Genomic DNA, 17,033 nt, shown 5'->3' on the forward strand with positions numbered 1-17,033 from the left:
ACATGTTAAAAGATCCACAGGTGGTGCTAAGTATTTAATTTGTGATACTGAGAAGAACATGCAGCATGCAGGTGTGGGCTGGGGAGGGGGGGGTTTCCAGGCAGATGGAAACCCCCCCTGTTTTTGCCTATGCACTACCTGGGTCTTCCAGCAAAAGGAGTCATGTCAGGAAGCAGGATATAATGTAGTGGGATGGGGAGGGGTTATGTCGGGAGGCAGGGCATAATGTAGTGGGATGGGGAGGGGTTATGTCGGGAGGCAGGGCATAATGTAGTGGGATGGGGAGGAGTCATGTCAGGAAGCAGGGCATAATGTAGTGGGATGGGGAAGAGTCATGTCAGGAAGCAGGATATAATGTAGTGGGATGGGGAGGAGTTATGTCGGGAGGCAGGATATAATGTAGTGGGATGGGGAGGAGTTATGTCAGGAAGCAGGATGTAGTGGGATGGGGAGGAGTCATAGTGGGAGGCAGGGCATAATGTAGTGGGATGGGGAGGAGTCATAGTGGGAGGCAGGATATAATGTAGTGGGGTGGGGAGGAGTTATGTCAGGAAGCAGGATGCAGTGGGATGGGGAGGTCATGTCGGGAGGCAGGGCATAATGTAGTGGGATGGGGAGGAGTTATGTCGGGAGGCAGGGCATAATGTAGTGGGATGGGGAGGAGTTATGTCGGGAGGCAGGGCATAATGTAGTGGGATGGGGAGGAGTTATGTCGGGAAGCAGGGCATAATGTAGTGGGATGGGGAGGAGTTATGTCGGGAGGCAGGGCATAATGTAGTGGGATGGGGAGGAGTTATGTCGGGAGGCAGGGCATAATGTAGTGGGATGGGGAGGAGTTATGGCGGGAGGCAGGGCATAATGTAGTGGGATGGGGAGGAGTTATGTCGGAAGGCAGGGCATAATGTAGTGGGATGGGGAGGAGTTATGTCGGGAGGCAGGGCATAATGTAGTGGGATGGGGAGGAGTTATGTCGGGAGGCAGGGCATAATGTAGTGGGATGGGGAGGAGTTATGTCGGGAAGCAGGGCATAATGTAGTGGGATGGGGAGGAGTTATGTCGGGAGGCAGGATATAATGTAGTGGGATGGGGAGGAGTTATGTCGGGAGGCAGGGCATAATGTAGTGGGATGGGGAGGAGTTATGTCGGGAAGCAGGATATAATGTAGTGGGATGGGGAGGAGTTATGTCGGGAGGCAGGGCATAATGTAGTGGGATGGGGAGGAGTTATGTCGGGAGGCAGGACATAATGTAGTGGGATGGGGAGGAGTTATGTCGGGAAGCAGGGCATAATGTAGTGGGATGGGGAGGAGTTATGTCGGGAGGCAGGGCATAATGTAGTGGGATGGGGAGGAGTTATGTCGGGAGGCAGGGCATAATGTAGTGGGATGGGGAGGAGTTATGTCGGGAGGCAGGGCATAATGTAGTGGGATGGGGAGGAGTTATGTCGGGAGGCAGGGCATAATGTAGTGGGATGGGGAGGAGTTATGTCGGGAGGCAGGGCATAATGTAGTGGGATGGGGAGGAGTTATGGCGGGAGGCAGGGCATAATGTAGTGGGATGGGGAGGAGTTATGTCGGAAGGCAGGGCATAATGTAGTGGGATGGGGAGGAGTTATGTCGGGAGGCAGGGCATAATGTAGTGGGATGGGGAGGAGTTATGTCGGGAGGCAGGGCATAATGTAGTGGGATGGGGAGGAGTTATGTCGGGAAGCAGGGCATAATGTAGTGGGATGGGGAGGAGTTATGTCGGGAGGCAGGATATAATGTAGTGGGATGGGGAGGAGTTATGTCGGGAGGCAGGGCATAATGTAGTGGGATGGGGAGGAGTTATGTCGGGAGGCAGGGCATAATATAGTGGGATGGGGAGGAGTTATGTCGGGAGGCAGGGCATAATGTAGTGGGATGGGGAGGAGTCATGTCGGGAGGCAGGGCATAATGTAGTGGGATGGGGAGGAGTTATGTCGGGAGGCAGGATATAATGTAGTGGGATGGGGAGGAGTTATGGCGGGAGGCAGGGCATAATGTAGTGGGATGGGGAGGAGTTATGGCGGGAGGCAGGGCATAATGTAGTGGGATGGGGAGGAGTTATGTCGGAAGGCAGGGCATAATGTAGTGGGATGGGGAGGAGTTATGTCGGGAGGCAGGGCATAATGTAGTGGGATGGGGAGGAGTTATGGCGGGAGGCAGGGCATAATGTAGTGGGATGGGGAGGAGTTATGTCGGAAGGCAGGGCATAATGTAGTGGGATGGGGAGGAGTTATGTCGGGAGGCAGGGCATAATGTAGTGGGATGGGGAGGAGTTATGTCGGGAGGCAGGGCATAATGTAGTGGGATGGGGAGGAGTTATGTCGGGAAGCAGGGCATAATGTAGTGGGATGGGGAGGAGTTATGTCGGGAGGCAGGATATAATGTAGTGGGATGGGGAGGAGTTATGTCGGGAGGCAGGGCATAATGTAGTGGGATGGGGAGGAGTTATGTCGGGAAGCAGGATATAATGTAGTGGGATGGGGAGGAGTTATGTCGGGAGGCAGGGCATAATGTAGTGGGATGGGGAGGAGTTATGTCGGGAGGCAGGACATAATGTAGTGGGATGGGGAGGAGTTATGTCGGGAAGCAGGGCATAATGTAGTGGGATGGGGAGGAGTTATGTCGGGAGGCAGGGCATAATGTAGTGGGATGGGGAGGAGTTATGTCGGGAGGCAGGGCATAATGTAGTGGGATGGGGAGGAGTTATGGCGGGAGGCAGGGCATAATGTAGTGGGATGGGGAGGAGTTATGTCGGAAGGCAGGGCATAATGTAGTGGGATGGGGAGGAGTTATGTCGGGAGGCAGGGCATAATGTAGTGGGATGGGGAGGAGTTATGTCGGGAGGCAGGGCATAATGTAGTGGGATGGGGAGGAGTTATGTCGGGAAGCAGGGCATAATGTAGTGGGATGGGGAGGAGTTATGTCGGGAGGCAGGATATAATGTAGTGGGATGGGGAGGAGTTATGTCGGGAGGCAGGGCATAATGTAGTGGGATGGGGAGGAGTTATGTCGGGAAGCAGGATATAATGTAGTGGGATGGGGAGGAGTTATGTCGGGAGGCAGGGCATAATGTAGTGGGATGGGGAGGAGTTATGTCGGGAGGCAGGACATAATGTAGTGGGATGGGGAGGAGTTATGTCGGGAAGCAGGGCATAATGTAGTGGGATGGGGAGGAGTTATGTCGGGAGGCAGGGCATAATGTAGTGGGATGGGGAGGAGTTATGTCGGGAGGCAGGGCATAATGTAGTGGGATGGGGAGGAGTTATGTCGGGAGGCAGGGCATAATGTAGTGGGATGGGGAGGAGTTATGTCGGGAGGCAGGGCATAATGTAGTGGGATGGGGAGGAGTTATGTCGGGAGGCAGGGCATAATGTAGTGGGATGGGGAGGAGTTATGGCGGGAGGCAGGGCATAATGTAGTGGGATGGGGAGGAGTTATGTCGGAAGGCAGGGCATAATGTAGTGGGATGGGGAGGAGTTATGTCGGGAGGCAGGGCATAATGTAGTGGGATGGGGAGGAGTTATGTCGGGAGGCAGGGCATAATGTAGTGGGATGGGGAGGAGTTATGTCGGGAAGCAGGGCATAATGTAGTGGGATGGGGAGGAGTTATGTCGGGAGGCAGGATATAATGTAGTGGGATGGGGAGGAGTTATGTCGGGAGGCAGGGCATAATGTAGTGGGATGGGGAGGAGTTATGTCGGGAAGCAGGATATAATGTAGTGGGATGGGGAGGAGTTATGTCGGGAGGCAGGGCATAATGTAGTGGGATGGGGAGGAGTTATGTCGGGAGGCAGGACATAATGTAGTGGGATGGGGAGGAGTTATGTCGGGAAGCAGGGCATAATGTAGTGGGATGGGGAGGAGTTATGTCGGGAGGCAGGGCATAATGTAGTGGGATGGGGAGGAGTTATGTCGGGAGGCAGGGCATAATGTAGTGGGATGGGGAGGAGTTATGGCGGGAGGCAGGGCATAATGTAGTGGGATGGGGAGGAGTTATGTCGGGAGGCAGGGCATAATGTAGTGGGATGGGGAGGAGTTATGTCGGGAGGCAGGGCATAATGTAGTGGGATGGGGAGGAGTTATGTCGGGAAGCAGGGCATAATGTAGTGGGATGGGGAGGAGTTATGTCGGGAGGCAGGATATAATGTAGTGGGATGGGGAGGAGTTATGTCGGGAGGCAGGGCATAATGTAGTGGGATGGGGAGGAGTTATGTCGGGAAGCAGGATATAATGTAGTGGGATGGGGAGGAGTTATGTCGGGAGGCAGGGCATAATGTAGTGGGATGGGGAGGAGTTATGTCGGGAGGCAGGGCATAATGTAGTGGGATGGGGAGGAGTTATGTCGGGAAGCAGGGCATAATGTAGTGGGATGGGGAGGAGTTATGTCGGGAGGCAGGGCATAATGTAGTGGGATGGGGAGGAGTTATGTCGGGAGGCAGGGCATAATGTAGTGGGATGGGGAGGAGTTATGTCGGGAGGCAGGGCATAATGTAGTGGGATGGGGAGGAGTTATGTCGGGAGGCAGGGCATAATGTAGTGGGATGGGGAGGAGTTATGTCGGGAGGCAGGGTATAATGTATTGGGATGGGGAGGAGTTATGTCGGGAGGCAGGGCATAATGTAGTGGGATGGGGAGGAGTTATGTCGGGAGGCAGGGCATAATGTAGTGGGATGGGGAGGAGTTATGTCGGGAGGCAGGGCATAATGTATTGGATCCAGCGCAGGTCATTAGTCACACCTGAGCTAGTGACGTCAGCAATATCACACAGTATGGACGGTGGGTATAATCACCTTCTTTGGGTGGCTGAAAAACCTATACACTTTACAGGTAACTGGGGTGCGGGGGCAAATTATAAGTAAATAAATACAATAGAAAATGGGTTTGAGGTAGTGTTAATTCAGACTAGATTTAATTACACGTCAGGAGTGTTGGGAGTATTTCCTGCACTATTAAAGACCTGTCTCACAGTGTGAGGTCATAGTTACAAGTATATTGTGGTGGGTCAGAAAGCTTGCACAGAAGCCCTAGCCACCCTAATCTGCGCTGACCGCTCTGTATAATGGCGGCTGTGAGCCTGTCTATCAGAGCCGATATAGTATTCTGCTCTCCGCCTACACTACAGCAAGTAGCGATGGAGTAACGGCAGCCGCTGCCGGCTGGCCACTATGGGGGCTCAGGCATTCCGTATATCTGCCGGATTATTAACATGGATAACTTTCAGCAAGAGCTTCTCAGAGTGGATGGGGTAAGATGTGCAGCCTTCAGCTAAGCTCTGAGGTCGGGGCATGAAAAACGGCGGTAGCTTCTGGTGCTGTGTAATGTCTTTGGAGGGACTACAGCCGGATGGGCCGAAAGTATATAAAAGAAAAGAAGATGGCAAAATATAATGTACAGTGTTTTACAAAATCAGAGCGTTGAAGAAAATTTACAGGACACTCGCCCGTTACAGGTCTAAGCATGGTCTTGGGCAATCTCGCAAAGGCGCACACAAGTAAAATGATAAACTAAATGTGATGAGTGGTAGCTAATGAACAAATAGGTGTATAATTCAAATTCAGCAATGCACTGGGCATCCGATGAACATGGCCTGCAAGCTGCTCCCGCCCCTCCATCGACGAGACTCTGCTACAGAAATGTTGGAGCTCTGCAGCCGATTGGGCCTGGAGAAATGAAATGACCAGGGGACAACATGGAAAGGCGCACCCTGCTGGGAAATGCAGGAAACCCAAATGTCTCTGCACTTTCCAGCGTGTTATCTATTGCTAAGGCGTTTAATCCCTTTTTTTTTATTTTTTCCCTGGATTCCCAAGTTTAATAGGTGCCATTGTTCTGGCAGCCCAGATTCCGTGTTTCTCAATAGGATCTATGCGCATCGGACAGTTAGATGACCCCAGCAACAGATGCGGCGTCCTGGTGCCCGAAAACAGCTGCGCTGGCCTATTGACTCCTTGGGTTGAATAGATGGGGGGATGGAAGGTGCTATTGACATGGTGCAGTTGTCCGCCCTGGGACCAGGTGATTCACAGAGTATAGACCTATTTGGTGACTTTGGGCCATATTCAGTTAGCGGCAAAAACGGTTGTTTTTTTTCGTCTTTGTCGAAAATTGACTTTTTATTTTTAAAAAAAAAAAAAAGGTGACATTTTTGGCAAAAAAAAAACTGGAGAAAAGTTTTCTCCATCCCAGACCAGGCGGAAAAAAAAAAATGCAAAATCCCTATTACTGGCTAAAAATGTGGGGATTTCTTTCAGAGCTCTTTGGACACCCCCCCCCCCCCCCCCCCTAAATATAAATTACCGGGGGGAAAATTCGTAAGTTAAATACTTTGGTGAAAGAGGACCGTGCAAATTTTGGGCGAAAAACAAAGAAAAAGTTGAGAAAAAGATAAAAAGCTATTTTATTTTTCCAGGAAATGACTGTTCCACGTAAAATGGGGGTACTTTAAAATATGTGTATTTTTGTGTTGTAAAAACACAATTTTAAAAACCATTAAAAAAACTGCCTGCTGCAACCGCGTGCGATATTTAAAACGCTTGATGCATCCATACCGCGCATCGAAAAATCAGACCCAATACGTTAAAACCATCTTCAGCGTTTTTTTTTTTAATTATAATATATATATATATATATATATATATATATATATATATATATATATATATTCCACAATAGGTACAGCGGCACTCAGGAGACTTCACAAAAAGCGTTTAATTATTTCAATTTTAATTTGAAATAATTAAACGCTTTTTGTGAAGTCTCCTGAGTGCCGCTGTACCTATTGTGGACTATACAGAGGGGAGTGGTCTCCGCCTCACTGAGGGCACCTGGAGCCAGACATTTACCCAGTTGGGGATTTATGGAGTGCCGGGTCATATATATATATATATATAGATAGATAGATAGATATAATTTTTTTTTTTTTTTCATCACCAAAATTTGTGCAGCCGTTTTTACAATATTTTTTTTTTCTTTTTCCCAGTAATTTATCATTAGGCGGTGTTCAAAGCAGATACAGTCTCCTAGGTAACAAGACACTGACTATAATTGGCATCAGAAGTAATGATAAGATGGCTTTTGAATTTGGATGTACAAGAGCGCTGGCACCTCCTACCTGTACATAATTATTTATATGCACTGGGATATAGGACACTGCCTCAGTGACGGGTCCTCATTTCTGCACTACAGGCCATTCAATGGTGGTAGCAAAACCCTGTATGATGCAATTGGCAGTCTGGACTATTGCCTGAACTGGCTCTCCCGAATAGAGGGGATATACTAGACACTCGCACATGAGGGACTGCCCTATGGGTCTCTATCATTAGGACTCTCCGCGAGTCCCCCTGAAATGTCCGTCTTTGAATGCGTCAGCCCCCTTTCTGACAAGACTTGTGAAGTTATTTCCCATTGGGATTGTTCAGTTCGACGTCTGTGACTTTAGTAAATACTTACACTTTTATACACGTGTACAGCTATCTGCTGCTTCTTGCCACCTGGATATGTTTCTATACTTCAGATGAGGTGAATGGTGGCGGCATTTACGTACACTGGTCGTGGAAAGCAGTGCAAAAAGTGTTCTGACCATTAAATGTCCCTGAAATAGCACAATGTTGTTTTCCTGGCCTGACTCAGAACATGTGTGTTATTACTGACAGTGTTGTCATAGGAACTATTTTTATTAAAAGAAAATAATTTAAATACATTATATGCTCTACTTTATATAATATAGTAATAACCCCACCCCTTTTGTAAGCTTTGCTTTATGTATAAGCCCCACCCCCTATGTAAGCTCTGCTTTATCTATAAGCCTCACCCCCTATGTAAGCGCTGCTTTATGTATAAGCCCCACCCCCTATGTAAGCTCTGCTTTATCTATAAGCCCCACCCCCCTATGTAAGCTTTGCTTTATGTATAAACTCCACCCCATATGTAAGCTCTGCTTTATGTATAAACTCCACCCCCTATGTAAGCTCTGCTTTATGTATAAACCCCACCCCCTATGTAAGCTCTGCTTTATGTATAAATCCCACCCCCTATGTAAGCTCTGCTTTATGTATAAATCCCACCCCCTATGTAAGCTTTACTTTATGTATAAATCCCACCTCCTATGTAAACTCTGCTTTATGTATAAACCCCACCCCCTATGTAAGCGCTGCTTTATGTATAAATCCCACCTCCTATGTAAGCTCTGCTTTATGTCTAAACTCCACCCCCTATGTAAGCTCTGCTTTATGTATAAACCCCACCCCCTATGTAAGCTTTGCTTTATGTATAAATCCCACCTCCTATGTAAGCTCTGCTTTATGTATAAACTCCACCCCCTATGTAAGCTCTGCTTTATGTCTAAACTCCACCCCCTATGTAAGCTCTGCTTTATGTATAAACCCCACCCCCTATGTAAGCTTTGCTTTATGTATAAATCCCACCTCCTATGTAAGCTCTGCTTTATGTATAAACTCCACCCCCTATGTAAGCTCTGCTTTATGTATAAACCCCACCCCCTATGTAAGCTTTGCTTTATGTATAAATCCCACCTCCTATGTAAGCTCTGCTTTATGTATAAATCCCACCCCCTATGTAAGCTTTGCTTTATGTATAAATCCCACCTCCTATGTAAGCTCTGCTTTATGTATAAACCCCACCCCCTATGTAAGCTTTGCTTTATGTATAAATCCCACCCCCTATGTAAGCTCTGCTTTATGTATAAACCCCACCCCCTATGTAAGCTCTGCTTTATGTATAAACTCCACCCCCTATGTAAGCTCTGCTTTATGTATAAACCCCACCCCCTATGTAAGCTTTGCTTTATGTATAAATCCCACCCCCTATGTAAGCTCTGCTTTATGTATAAACCCCACCCCCTATGTAAGCTCTGCTTTATGTATAAACCCCACCCCCTATGTAAGCTCTGCTTTATGTATAAACCCCACCCCCTATGTAAGCTTTGCTTTATGTATAAATCCCACCCCCTATGTAAGCTCTGCTTTATGTATAAACCCCACCCCCTATGTAAGCTCTGCTTTATGTATAAACCCCACCCCCTATGTAAGCTCTGCTTTATGTATAAACTCCACCCCCTATGTAAGCTCTGCTTTATGTATAAATCCCACCTCCTATGTAAGCTCTGCTTTATGTATAAACTCCACCCCCTATGTAAGCTCTGCTTTATGTATAAACCCCACCCCCTATGTAAGCTCTGCTTTATGTATAAACCCCACCCCCTATGTAAGCTCTGCTTTATGTATAAACCCCACCCCCTATGTAAGCTCTGCTTTATCTATAAATCCCACCCCCTATGTAAGCTCTGCTTTATGTATAAACCCCACCCCCTATGTAAGCTCTGCTTTATGTATAAACTCCACCCCCTATGTAAGCTCTGCTTTATGTATAAACCCCACCCCCTATGTAAGCTCTGCTTTATGTATAAACTCCACCCCCTATGTAAGCTCTGCTTTATGTATAAATCCCACCTCCTATATAAGCTCTGCTTTATGTATAAACCCCACCCCCTATGTAAGCTCTGCTTTATGTATAAACCCCACCCCCTATGTAAGCTTTGCTTTATGTATAAACCCCACCCCCTATGTAAGCTTTGCTTTCTATATAAAGCAGCTTAATTCTTATTATATCTTTATATGGCACCACAACTGTTCCACAGCGCCTTACACAGTACATAAACAAAAAAGTGGAGGACAAGGACATGGTTTATATACATGACTGCAATAGCTATTATTATTATTATATTTATTATTACATTTTATTTATAGGGCGACACAAGTGGTCCGCATAGCAATACATTCAGTAAAGGGTACACAGAACATTACATTACAATACAGTAAACCAAAATATAAACAGAATACAAGTAACAATAGCGATTAAAACACTCACAATAAGCAGCAAGGAGTCAGCAGTCACGTGTTGGTTGCCCTTCTGGGGAGTAAGTAGTAGAAGAAAGTGTAAGGAGAAGCACATGAGGGAAGAGGGTCCTGCTCGTGAGAGCTTACATTCTAAAGGGGAGGGGCAGACAGACAGGCGTGACATAGATGGGGTAGATAGGGAGGAAAGAGTATGAAGTGGGTTAGGATGAGAGCTAGAAGGCTATGATGAAGTAGTGGGTCTTGAGAGCCTGTTTGAAGATTTGTAGAGAGGTGGAGAGTCGGAGAGGGATTGCGTTCCAAAGGTGAGGAGCAGCACGGGGTAAATCTTGGAGACGGGAGTGGGAGGAAGTAATCAGTTGGCATGAGAGGCGGCGTGCATTTGTTGAGCAAAGTGGACGGACTGGAGTGTGAAGTGAGATAAGGTCAGAGATGTATGTGGGAGAGGATTTGGTGAGGGCTTTGTAGGCAAGTGTAAGAACTTTGAATTGGCATCTGAAGGGGAAGGGGAGCCAGTGTAGGGCTTTTAGGAGGGAGGGGAGGCAGATGTAGAACGTTTGGAGAGGAAGATGAGCCAGGCAGCAGCATTCAGGACCGATTGTAGTGGAGGGAGACTGGGAGGCCAGCTAGGAGAAGGTTACAGTAGTCCAATCTGGAGATGACCAGTGAGTGGATGAGGGTTTTAGTAGCGTCCTGGGTGAGGAAAGGTCTAATCCTGGAAATATTTTTGAGATGAAAACGGCAGGACTGTGAGGAAGTGCTGAATGTGTGGTATGAAGGAGAGGGAGGAGTCGGGGATAATTCCAAGACAGCGCACTTTGGGGCTAGAGGCGATAGTTGTGCCATCAATGGATAATGAAATTGTGGGAAGTGAGGTAGTGGAAGAGGGTGGGAAGATGATCAGCTCAGTCTTAGACATGTTAAGAAAGCGCTGGGATGGGGAAGTAAGTCCTAATCAAGACGCTCATGAATCGGAGCGGGATCTGGGACACTCTCTATAGATGCTGAGGATTGGACGAAATTTGGGACAACGCTGCCTCCAGTTCCATTTCTGTCAAAATCAAGGAAAATATTTATAAATTGCTATATGGATGGTATTATGTACCTTCCGGACTAAAAGTAATGTTTCTCGATGTTTCGTATAGGTGCTGGAGGGGATGTCTGGGTGAGGGTATCTTTTTGCACATCTGGTGGTCCTGTCCGAAACTCGCCAGTATCTGGCAGGTGGTTGTCGGTCTCCTCTCGCACCTATTTGAGACAACTATTCCTTCTGATCCTCAACATACCTGCCCACCCTATCCTGGCATCAGAATAAGTAGTTCCGACACATTGTATCTGCTATGACCTGCCAAATGGCAGCTGATTGGAGAAATCCCACTCCTTCTCCTATGCAGGCAATAATATCACGTATTTGGTATGTCTATAAGATGGAATACATGACCGCTATATTGCGTAACACCTCAAGGTATTTCGATAAACTGTGGTCCCCTTGGTTGCCATATCAAAACATTTCCTCCCCATTCAACATTTAAGTTTTCTCTACCCCACTTGGCTTGAGGGGTTATTTTCTAATTAGAGTCCATCCCCATGTCTGTCTTCTCATTTCCCCCCTATTTTTTCTATGGTTTTCCTTTTTTTTTTCTTATTACTTTCTCTTTTATTCCTTGACGGTTGGCCACAACGTTGTTGGGAGATATTTTTCTGGCTTTCATAATTTTTTTCTTTTCCCCTGAGAAACTGAATTACTATATTACTGTTTGAATTATTACAGCTCTTTTGTCATAAGTACGTGCTGTGTATATTTTGGAAATTTGTCTGTACTATTTTATTGTGATTCGCTCAATAAATAGAGAGGAAAAAGAAAGAGAAAGTGCTGGGACATCCAGGAAGAGATAGCAGAGAGACCGTTGGAGAGAGGGGGAGAGGGACATCCAGGAAGAGATAGCAGAGAGACCGTTGGAGAGAGGGGGAGAGGGACATCCAGGAAGAGATAGCAGGGAGACCGTTGGAGTGAGGAGAGAGGGGGAGAGGTCAGGGGAGGTAGATCTGAGTATCATCAGCATAGAGATGATGATGGAGGTCAAAGGAGCTGATGAGTTCACCTAAAGAGGACGTATAGAGGGAGAATAGGAGAACAGAACCTTGGGGAACACCAAATGTAAGAGGCTGTGGGGGGGGGGGGGAGAGGAGTCATGAGAAGAGACAGAAGGATTGGTCAGAGAGGTAGGAGGACAGCCAGGAGAGAGCAGTGTCACGTAGACCAAGAGAGTGAGGGATTTGCAGCAGGAGAGGGTGGTCAAAAGCAGCAGAAAGGTCAGGGAGAATGAGTAGAGAGTAGTGGCCCTTGGATTTGGCAGTAAAGTCGTTTCTGACTTTCGTGAGGGCAGTGTCAGTGGAGTGGAGAGAACGGAAGCCAGACCGAAAAGGGTCAAGGAGGGAGTGGGAGGAAAGAAAGGTGGTGAGGCCGTTGTAAACAACACGCTCAAGGAGTTTGGAGGCAAAAGGGAGGAGAGAGATGGGTCGGTAGTTGGAGAGAGTGTTAGGATCAAGAGTAGGTTTTTTTAAGAATAGGCGAGAGAAAGGCATGTTTGAATGCAGAAGGGACAGTGCCAGATGATAGGGAGAGATTAAGGAGGTGGGCAAGATGGGAAAAGGCAGGAAGAGACTGGTAACAGAGGAGATGGGTCAAGGGGGGAGGTGGGGATTAGGACTGGATGAGGGCCATGACTTTCTCTCCAGAAACAGGGGAGAAAGATGTCAGTCAGTAAAATGAATGGGATAGGGTGGTCAGGGAAAGGAGGGGCAGGAGTGCTGAGGGTCTGATGGGATATGATGTCCTCATGTATGGAGTCAATTTAGATGTAAAGTAGGTGGCAAAGTCATGGGCAGAGAGTGAGGACTTGGAGGAGATGAGGTTATGGAAATATGACTGATAATAAGTCATTCTAGCAGATGGATTGGGGTCAGCATAGTTTTATGTAGTGTTCATTCTAGCACCCTGCACCTGTCACAGCCCGTGCAGTTCCTCTTTCCTGCCTGGGGTGTCACACTCTGCTCTGGTGCTTCTAGCACACTCAAGCTGATCAAACAAACTGCGGAGATACAGATCACAGTGTGCTAGAAGCACCAGAGCAGAGAGAGACACCCCAGGCAGGAAAGTGGAACTGCACTGGGTGTGACGGGTGCAGGGTGAGGACTAGTTTTAGGTCACCCGCTATGCAGGGAGTTGGCAGATTTTATGTTCTTCTCCATTTCATGGTGCCTTCTGGGCTTAGCTATGCCTCAATGACATCATCTCCCACCCCCAAGTGTTGTATTGTGAGAGGCTTGTAACATTCGTGGAGAGAGCGGATTCAATCATTTGTTCTGAGCTCGCCTGTTTCCTGGTGTTGTGCAGGTCTTAGGAGACTCTTACCACCAGCGCAAGCTGAGACTGGGCTGGACCCTTGCGGATGCTAATAGCTATGTGAAGTAGGTAATGTGGGGCTTGACCGTTTAGGCCTTCCCCCTCGGAGAATTACACATATCAGTGGTGTGCACACAGCGTTTTCCGGTTGATAGAATATTGGGCTGGTGGTAGCTGCTTCTCAGGGTCATTGCTCAGCCTCCTGAACAGATTGCAGAGATCATTCCCTGGATGATAATGACCGCCATGCAGGACACTTGTCACTAAAGAGCAAGGCATGAACAGATCAGGCCAGCGTGGATCTGGAGAGTGTGCGGCCTGGTCATCCTATCTGGGTTTCCTTCCGTCAGCAGCAGCACTTCAGGGAGCTGTCGGCCTAGTGGACCGTATTTTAGGCAGTGTGGTGCGCTTACCTGCACATACCTATTGCGGCTAGGAGCTGAAGAGATATGTTGCAGCTGGTATAGGTAAAGGGAGTAAATGCAGTTGGAGTATAGATGCAGTTGGTATGGCTGATGAGAAAGTGATGTGTATTGATGCAGTCGGTATAACTGAAGCGAATGAGCTGTGGGACGGCTATTGAAGCCGGAGTAACTGATGTGGCCTGAAGGCAGAGGTGCGGCTTGGTACGCCGTGGAGCAGCTAATGCAGCCGGAGGAATTGATGTGGCCTGGAGGCCGAGGTGTGGCTAGATCTGGTCACTGATATGGCAGGTGGGCTTCTTTGGATCACGATATCTGACTAACAAGAGTCACCAGAGAATGCTTTCAGGGCTGGTGGAAGAATACAAGGTTGAAGTATGGTGGAGAGTCTGTCTGAGAACCAAAATGGATTGTTTTCACACCAGACTCCAGCTTCATAGGTTGGTGTTCTCTTCTGCTTAGAGAAGTGGTGCGAGGCAGGTGGCTCCAGATCCACTGCTGGCATACATTCGGGAGATGAGGGCTTGGTGGCGTGCGATTCAGCAGTTTCTATGGTGCAAACATCTCCTCGAGATCTTTTCCGACAATCGGACTGTAGTTTCTTTCATAATACTGTCAAGGAGCCACCAGGACCATGATGGTGGAGGTGTTGGCATGGACAGTAGACCATTTCATGTCCTATACTGCATTGTATATAGCAGGTAAATACAAAGGCATGGCCGGTTCTCTCAGCCAGTATAGGATCACTAGGCAAATGTACTTTCCATGAAGAAGTCTATAACTTGCTGGTCTGGAAGTTCAGGCTTTCTCACATACAGTAGGTCAGATGGCGAGAACACTAAGGTAGCTAGTTTCTACTGCTGTCACGTGGACTCTCCATCAGAAGAAGTAGATGGACTGCCAGTGGCATAGCATGTCCAGCTAGGATATATATTCCATCCTTTCCCTCTCATCGCCCGCACCCTAAGGAACATTGGGAGAGGAGGAATGGGGGTCCTTTTCTCCACCAATTAGAACCCCAGGTGCAATCACCTATTTACAGACTATTTGAAAATGCTGAATGGTATTTTTTATTTTTCATTTTTGTTTTTATTTGAGTTTTCAAACATTTTCAGAATACATATTATAACTGTTGAGGTATTAGTACAATAATGCATTTGTTGAAATACAAATTACATGCTTCAAAATTTGAGATAAGAATTATACATTGTATTATATTCTAAATTATTTGAACAATAATTGACTCAATCATTTAATAAGGGAAGGGGAAGGGGGAGAAACAAAAATATAAGGGGGGTAGAGAGAGATAGAGGGAAAGGTCGTCTGCGGCTTTTTTTTTTTTCTTTTCCCTCCCTTTCGCTGAATGGTATTTGATGCGACAACTACTTGCTTCTAATTAATATATATCTAAACTGTAACGCACTCCTTGTACCTATTTACTAAGGTTCTCCCTCCTATGCTCACTCCTATATGTGAACTAGAGAGTAAAGTTAATCTCCGGACAACTTTATATATTAGCTGTATAATCCCCCAAGGCCTGTCATACTGTGTTCTACCTTATTTTCTCCTGGTTATAGTCGCTTACTTATGTTTTACTTACATTTCGGCAGGGTTGGATTTGGAGAACGAGAAAAGTTTTTTTTTTTTTTTTTTTTTTTGTTTTGTTCAAACCATTTTTTTTGTGCATATTTTAATGAATAAAAAAAAATTAATCCTGCGTATTATATAAGTACTGTGAAACGTTGCTATGTATTAAATATCTTGGTCAACCATGTTTTAATGCTTTTTAACCAGGGTCAGAAAAAAAACACTCCCAACCCCCCTTTACCCCACCCACCATTCCGGTAATCTTTATTATATCGGGTTTTCGTTCTCAAATTCTAGAATATACATAATTGTCATATTTATATTTTTCCCCACATAGGACCTGATTCAGAGCCGGACGCTCTGACAGAGCGCTCGCTCTGAATCAGGGCCGGCCTTCTGTTTTTTTAGAGCGGCCTCCTGGCCGCTCGCATAGCTGTGGGTGACCACCCACAGCTATAGCGAGCGGCCAGGAAGATGGTCGCGATGGTCAAGACCATCGTAACCATCGGGCTTGCGACGAGACCCTTGTGGTAGGGTCTCGTTGCCGCAAGCCCTAGAGTGCTTTCGGCTCTATCAGAGCCGAAAGCACTCCCACCTACATCACTTGTGATGTCAATGGGGCCGGCCCCAGACGGTAGGCGTTCCCATGGGAGCGCCTCCGTCTGGGCAGCCACGCCCCCGGCCCGTCCACCAAAGGGGGCATGCTGTCACTCAACATCGACAGCACGCCCCCCTTTGGTACGAGACCCGGAGCGACGGATTGCCCGTCGCTATCCGGGTCTCGCGCATGAGCACAACGGAGCCGGCTCCGTCGTGCGCATACGCACTGGGCCACCATCGACCCGCTTGCGAGCGGATAGCATCTGAATCAGGCCCATAATTCTGTGTGAATGATTACTGACTTCTGTAGATCAATGTATGATTTTTCTTGAGTTATCAAATTTCTACATTGTCTGCCTTCTCATTGTATTCATATCTTTACTGAAGATTTCGTATTAAGCAAACTATTGAATAGCCCTTGATAAATTAAACGTAATCTCCGCGCGTGTGCGCTACCTGCCCATCCACCCGGTCTCTCTCCCTGACCCAGTCAGCAGGAATGGGCGATCCTCAGGATCACCTTAGCCCCACCCACCCAAAATATGTCCCCACAATTTATTTATTTAAAAAAAAATAATTGTCAAATGAAACAAATATTTATATAAGCGTGAATCGAGCTATTATCGTGGGCGCAGATAACTGGTCTAGGTCGTCTGAAGAAACAAAAACAGTGTCTAGGGCAGAGGTTCCCAATCACGGTCCTCAATGCTCCCCAACAGTTCATGTGTTAGAGATATCCATGGTTGAGCACAGATGACTTTTAATTAGTACCTCAGTCAATTTGATTTAATCTCCTGTGCTCAACCATGGATATCTCTAACACATGAACTGTTGGGGAGCCTTGAGGACTGTGCTTGGGAACCTCTGGTCTAGGTGGAAGACAGCCCAAGAAGATGTACAGTGCAAGAGAAGTAATGCAACAGGAGGAATGAGAGCCTTGCTCATGGAGCTTACAGTCTAAAGGGAAGGGGGAGATGTACTGTAGGGAGCAGTGGGAGAGGGCGGGAGGGTGAGTGTAAGGAGAGGAGGTAGGAGGTGAGAGGCCAGCGCTCAGTGAGGTCATACACAGTGTGAGAGGCCCAGGAGGATGAGCAGGATTGCTGACATTGCCGTGATCCCTC

At 47.4% G+C, this 17,033-nt stretch overlaps 1 protein-coding gene across 2 annotated transcripts in view; it reads left to right on the forward strand.

The window, feature by feature from the left end:
• The window catches only part of POGZ (pogo transposable element derived with ZNF domain), a 32,312-nt gene that overhangs the window by 2,539 nt on the left and 12,740 nt on the right, over positions 1 to 17,033 (forward strand). The window lies entirely within an intron of this gene.

Source organism: Taudactylus pleione, unplaced genomic scaffold (genome assembly GCF_031769625.1).
Source record: "Taudactylus pleione unplaced genomic scaffold, aTauple2 ptg000997l, whole genome shotgun sequence".
Lineage (NCBI taxonomy): Eukaryota > Metazoa > Chordata > Amphibia > Anura > Myobatrachidae > Taudactylus > Taudactylus pleione.